The sequence below is a fragment of the Euprymna scolopes genome, chromosome 46, assembly GCF_053919585.1.
Source record: "Euprymna scolopes isolate OS-2025 chromosome 46, ASM5391958v1, whole genome shotgun sequence".
In the NCBI taxonomy this organism is placed as follows: Eukaryota; Metazoa; Mollusca; class Cephalopoda; order Sepiida; family Sepiolidae; genus Euprymna; species Euprymna scolopes.
Genome location: NC_136527.1, coordinates 56,740,724 through 56,747,727, shown reverse-complemented (window position 1 = coordinate 56,747,727; position 7,004 = coordinate 56,740,724). Strand labels below are relative to the sequence as shown.

Sequence of the window (7,004 nt, the reverse complement as noted above, 5' to 3'; positions counted from 1 at the left end):
TTTCAATATTCATAAACATTAATTTTGTCATTTAAAAAGAAAATGCTATTATAAAGTAAAAAAAAAAAAGTTTTAAAAAAGTCGATAAAAGTGATCAAAAGTGAGATATTATTAATAAATGTGTAGTAATGTATTTTATTTCAATATTCATAAACATTAATTTTGTCATTTAAAAAGAAAATGCTATTATAAAGTAAAAAAAAAAAAGTTTTAAAAAAGTCGATAAAAGTGATCAAAAGTGAGATATTATTAATAAATGTGTAGTAATGTATTTTATTTCAATATTCATAAACATTAATTTTGTCATTTAAAAAGAAAATGCTATTATAAAGTAAAAAAAAAGTTTTTAAAAAGTCGATAAAAGTGATCAAAAGTGAGATATTATTAATAAATGTGTAGTAATGTATTTTATTTCAATATTCATAAACATTAACGTTGTCATTTAAAAAGAAAATGCTCTTAAAAAGTAAAAAAAAAAAGTTAAAAAAAGTCGATAAAAGTGATTAAAAGTGAGATATTATCAATAAATGTGTAGTAATGTATTTTATTACTATGGCAACTAAAACATGTCCTTTGCGCATGCGTGGGGAGAAGTCATTGTTTTTTTAGGGTGTTCGGCAGGGAACTCTTACTGCGACCAGTACCAATATTTTAATATTTACGTGAGAGAGAACAGATTACACGTTTCATCTTTATTATTTCTCTAATTCGATGCACGTGCAATTTAATGCCGGAAACTGATAGTTTTTTTTTTTAAGCCGCGTTTTCGTATTTTATGTCACTTCGTTCTTGGCCTTTTGGTCAAGATCAAAGTGTAGTATCTGTTCTTCAGATGCTGCACTTCATTTTCTTGTTCTCTTTCGGTGGAGCATTAGTCCTTCACGACTGAGACAATTTTTATTTTTGTACCTTTTCTCCACGTTAAAAAACGACCCTGGTGTCTAACTCTGTCCCGTGGGGAGGCATAGTAAATAGGTATTTACTTAAGATTCCTGGTTATTTTTTAATTGTGCTTGAAAGATTAAAGCCTAAAGTTAATCTGGTGCTTGTGCAGTTTACCAAACACATTAAAAATGAAGATATTGAAAAAGAGCTACATGCCTAAATTAATAAAAATGTTATTCTGAAAAATGTTTAAACGGCGTCGTTAGAAACGGACAAATGAAACTGACAATTTCATCTAAATCTCTTGAAAGTTCAATATTAGTTTTCTGAGACTATTTCAAAGATAATTAGTAAAGTAAAATCTTAAGATATTGAATTAAAAAAAATACACCTTGTTTGTACCCAAAAAATTAAATAGCCCCTCACCTACATTTTAGTATAGGCAAGTTGTTTTTTAACGAAATTAAATTTATTAAAATCATTTATTCATGAGTAACTTTTCCCCACAGAAAATGTAAAATATTTCTACTATATTTAATAGAATTTTAAATTTTAATTTTCCCCAAAAGTACAAAAGCCGACATTTTTGTCTGGATCGATAAGATAATTAAATATTTGGGTTTGTAGTGTACACATAGATTCGAAACGCCAAACGGTTGTCAAAAAACAAATATATAACAAATAAATGTTATCAAAGGCAAGATAAGTTACTTTTCTACCAAACTGGATATAATTGTCCTGTTTTTATTCAATTTAACATGTTTATTCAGCTCGAAAAGCATACAGTGTTTACCGATGTATGTATTGGAAAATTTAAAATGGCGGCCGACTCTCTCTTTAAGATGGTAAGTTCGGAAAAAGGTGTAATAAATAATAAACTAGACAAAATACTGTGAGAAATTTGCTCAATATATGTTACCGTGACATAACTTGACATATATTCGGTGGTTTTTTAATAGTATGTTGTCTAGTTTATTATTTATAACACCTTTTCCCGAACTTACCGTGTTAAAGAGAGAGTCGGCCGCCATTTTTAATTTTCCAATACATCGGTAAACACTGTATGATTTTTGAGCTGAATAAACATGTTAAATTGAATAAAAACACGAACATTTTTATATAAATTTGTTTATTATTTTTGGTTTTTGTATAAATAAGATTTAGGATGATTTGCTATGAAGATATACAAAAAAAAACAAAAAAAACTATAACATAAGTACCTGCATTTCAAATAATTTCGTATTTTATCCATATTCAATCATTTATCGTGGCCAAATGACATTTTGATCATAACTTGAACAAAGTAAAGTAGACTCGACGGGCCTAAATTAAGTTATTTTTTAGTCTATTGTATTATTTCCCTTATATATTTTAATCATTTTATTGATCAATTTTATTTTATGAATTTTAACTGTACAAAATTAAACGTTATATTTTACTAATTTAAGGTTTTTCAACTTCACCTCAATTTATATTTATTTTTTATTTATGTAAGCCGGGATATTGTAAATCAATTCCACTGTAAACCAATATATATTTATATACGTATATTTTTTACAACAAGTAAAATCTTTAAATTGTTTTATATTAAACTCAATATTAATCTGGTTTCTCAAAATACATTAAAATGCGTTCATGTGGTCCTCTGGTCCTCAGTGATGATTGCTGTCTTCATTACTGATTTCGGGTTCTTACTCATCAGATCGCCATCCCGACCTTTTTTCTTTTTTTTTTTACAAGGTGATCACCTCGTATCAAGGTACGGCAGCCACTCAGGGATAAGGGTTATTGTATGTACAGTACGTTAGTGTGGGGGTTTAATAAAAATGTCTACTTAAGGGGGAGGATCATCAGGAATTTGTTTACGTTGGACTTGAAGACATCCAGGTTGTAGTCAGGTGGGAAGCACGCTGACAGAACAGAGTTCCATAGGCATGCGGTTCTAAGAAAGAAGCTTTGTTCATGGAATCTACGTTTTGATTTAGGCATCGATAAAGAGTGTGGAAAATTTTTGACAGTGGTTTCAGCTAGTCAGGTGTTTTCGTAAAGGATTTGCGAGGGCGGACGAAAGATTGGAGCTCAGACGAGCATCTGCCATGGAAATAACGATAAAACAAAGACAGGCTCGCAACGTCTCTTCTGTGGGAGAGAGGTTGCAGGGAAGAGAAAAGGGCTTTCCCCACTAAGCCACAAATCTATTTTGTACTCTGTCAAGGCAGGATAGGCTGTTTTTAGATGCTCCTGCCCAGATATGGCAGCAGTATTCCATCCTTGCGCGTACTTGGCTTTTATATAGATAGAGAATTGCATAAGTAGTGAGATATCTTCTGGGGCGGTAGAAGGATCCCACCATCTTTCCAGCGACCTTGGCAACAGACTTGATGTACGTGCTCCATTTCAGATCAGGAGTAAGGGTCAAGCCCAGTAGCTTGTCAAAACATGGGGCTTATCCTAGATGAGAGCCATCCATTTCAATTGATGCCAGATTGGGATCAGAGCGTTGATGATGTAAAGATAGGAGCTTGGTTTTAGATGCATTAAAGGTAACCAGCCACCTCTTCTCCCACTGAACCATGTGCTCGAGATCAGAAGAGAGAGAATCAGAGAGAACTTTGTCATTTACAGCCTTTGATGTGTTGCCGTAGATGGTCGTGTCATCAGCATAGATGTCAATGAATGATTTAAGTATGTGTTTAGGGAGATCATTGATGTAGATCAGGAAAAGAGTTGGGCCCAGGATGGACCCCTGAGGGACTCCAGCATTAATACTGTTGGCCTCTGATTTCTGACCATCAACCACTACTCTTATGAGCCTATCGGGGAGAAATGATTTAACGATTGAGAGAACATTACCTGTGATACCGTAGCTGGAAATCTTGTGAAGTAGGCCTTTATGCCATACTTTATCGAAGGCCTTTGATATGTCAAAAGCAATTGCCCTGGAAAGGAAGCCTTTGTCAAGAGATTCATTAATCCTATGATATGACCATTAGCACATCTGCGGTAGATCTTGCAGAACGGAAACCATATTGCATGTCACTAAGAAGGTTATTTTTGCTGAGGTTGACTATTTCTCTATTTAATATGGATTCCAGCAACTTACTCATGACACACAGGATACTTATTGGTCTGTATTGAGAGGGAGATGACTTTTCACCTAAATTCTTGAATACAGGGCATACTGATGAGGTTTTCCAGTGTGTTGAAAAGCACTTCTCCTTAAGGCAGCGCTTAAACAGTTTCATAAGTATGGGAGCAAGTTCAGCTTGAAGCTTTTTTTAACACTATAACAGGGCCAGTTGCTTTACTGGAATCTAGGTTCTTGATTAGCTTGGCGACCTCGTGCACAGGTATTTGTATGTTACCTAGCGTGTTGTGCGTTATAGAAGGAAATATGGGGAGTTGATGGCCTTCGTCACATAGGGTAGAATTAGCTGCAAAGTTCTTGGCAAATAGTTTGGCCTTGTCTGCTGCTGATGAGATAACCTCAGGTCCATTGATAATGGTCGGGATAGAACGCACACTCCTGTTCAGGATCCTATTTGTTATTTGCCAAAACTGGTGGGAACCAAGCCATTGATCGGCTACTTTTGATTTAACGGACTGAGCATATAGCTCTCTTGCATTTTTTATTACTCTTTTACAGTGGTTGTTAGCGTTCCTGAAAGCGGATTTAGTATCAGTGCATCTATTACGTTTGTAGCTATGGGAAAAGTGATTTCTGTGCGCGATGGCAGCAGCACATTCTGGGGAGAACCATGGCTGAGTGTTGGGTTTTTGTTGGAATTTTTTAGATGGTATCAATTGGTATATGCCTAAAATTAGCCATTCGGTCAGGTCTGATACGATAGAGGACACATCCTTTTTAAACATGGGATGCAGAGGTAGATCAGATATGAATGTACGGAAGCTATCCCAATCAGCCACGGAGTATCTGTATACAGTACGGTTGAGGGGTACGTCTGGGGACTTATTGCATTTAATTTTATCTTAACTGATACGATGGAGTGGTCGGAGGATCCTAAAGAAGAAAGAACGGAACATGAACATAGCTCAGGGGAAGTGGAGAGAAAAAGGTCTAGAAGGCTTGCATACTGACCTGTAGTATCGGCACACGGGTGGGCTCGTGAACAATCTAAGTGAGGTCATAAGCAATGGCAAAGTCATGACAAAACCTCCCCTCATCGTCTGTCTTATTTGAGTGGGTCAGCCATTCCACGTTATGGACGTTGAAGTCATCACAGATGTGAATGTACGGCGAGGAATGTGCAGAAAGGATGTGATCAATTTTCTCAGATATACTCTTAAAGATAACTCCGTTTTTATGAGGCAAATATAAATGCAGTGGTGTAAACAAGTGCAACCCGGAAGCACATATAGGGTAAATTAGGATCTTCTCTAGAGATATCCCTGCCACATGGGAAGCCATCTTTTATGTAGGCACATATTCCATGTCCATGGCGATCTTGGGGTCAAATTTAGATGTTAAATTAGAGTATTCGTTACTCATCTAGGGAAGTGGTCGGCCCTATTCCAGTTTCGCTTAAGAAGAATATGTCCGGTGTCGTCTCCTGTAATTGGGTTTCAACCTCTGGAAGGTTGAAACGTAGACCCCTGATGTTGGAGAAGGAGACATGGTAGTAGAGGTCTACGTTGGAAGATGGGGTTCTAGGTTTATTCGATTTTTTTTCTGGAGATACTTCATGTTGAGGTTTTTGGGATTTGTGGAACAGGTCTGCATATTTGGTTGGAGCAGGATAGAGAGGGAAAATAAGAGAGAAAAAAACAGGAATTTTTTTTATCCAATCTTTTTTTGTTATCCAATCTTACAAGTCCTTGTAAAGATTTGTACTACTGTTCTCTTGGCAGAATTTATAATTTCTGTTCTTCTTGCTATTTGTCAGTCAGCGAAGGAAAAGGAACCTTGTTTTCAAATGAATAAAATATGTTCTTATTGAGTTGATTCTTTTATTGCGTCATTTAACTAAATTTATTAAAACAAAAAATATATAAAATGTTAAAACTGTCGTATTGGACTGGTGGATTTTAACTTAAAGTTAAACTACAACAAAACTATCATAAGTAACAGATGAATTTTAAATTACTAAAGTTAAAGTACATAACCAAAACTTTCAGATGCCATGTTAGTTATAATTGTGTTTATATATTTCAACTGATGTTGAACGCTTTCTTGCCCGGTTAGTTGCAATAATTCGCAAATATCCTTTTCCAAATTTGGCCAGGCTTCCTTGTTGGCAGGCGGTCATTTGATTCTTTTTCTTGACTCCATGCCTAAAGGAGGCGAAACTTCAACTTGGAGTGTCTTGGCACTGTGTTGTAACTTCTTGCTCTGCTTTTCCATCGTTATACAAGGTTTTGCATCAGCACGTTGTCCCTGCCCCTCTCTGTGCAGCCATTTCTTAATCCCTTGGTGGATTCTTAAGCTTCTCTGTTTTTTTGCACAACTTCTTACAAATGCTTTCGTTTTTGCTTCATGGTTTACCAAGCTCAACCACATCATGTTTTCACTATCATAAAAATGTACTGTATGAAGTGCGCGATTTAATCGTGGTCCCACCTGGATTAGTTACACACGACACTTTTAAGGTACAATTAATTAAATGAAAAGTCGGAGTGACAACAAAAGCGTCTCTGGAATAGGAGCACGGCGATAGGATGCTGTCTAAACTCTTAAAAACGATAAAGCATCTACTAGGCGAAACCCACTTGAACCGATATTTTGAAGCAATTCTTCATCAATAGACTGCCGCCTGGAATTCAAATGATACTCGCGTCCACTTGGGAGACAACACCGGTCAAAGGCTTGGTCAACCTTGCTGAGAAAATAATAGAAGTCACAGCGTCAGTCTCCCCAGTCAACCAACCTCAAACCCCGCCAATTCCTCTTACCTGAAGTCGACAAAGACAACACGGACGTCAAAGAGATGTTTAAAATAAAGTTAAACTCATAGAGGAGTTTAGAAATCAGACGCTGAGTCGACAAAAATCCTTTTTACACAAACATCTAAATCAACAGGAACCAGCATGGCTAAGAGATACTGACACGTTTGGCTTTGTATGCGTTGGACTTTCTACGTCACAGGAATTACAGCATACAT

The 7,004-nt window shown here is 36.0% G+C and overlaps 1 long non-coding RNA gene across 1 annotated transcript in view; it reads left to right on the top strand.

Annotated features, from left to right (window-relative positions):
* The window catches only part of LOC145271195 (uncharacterized), a 428,562-nt gene that overhangs the window by 374,927 nt on the left and 46,631 nt on the right, over window positions 1-7,004 (top strand). The gene's annotated exons all lie outside the window — the stretch shown is intronic.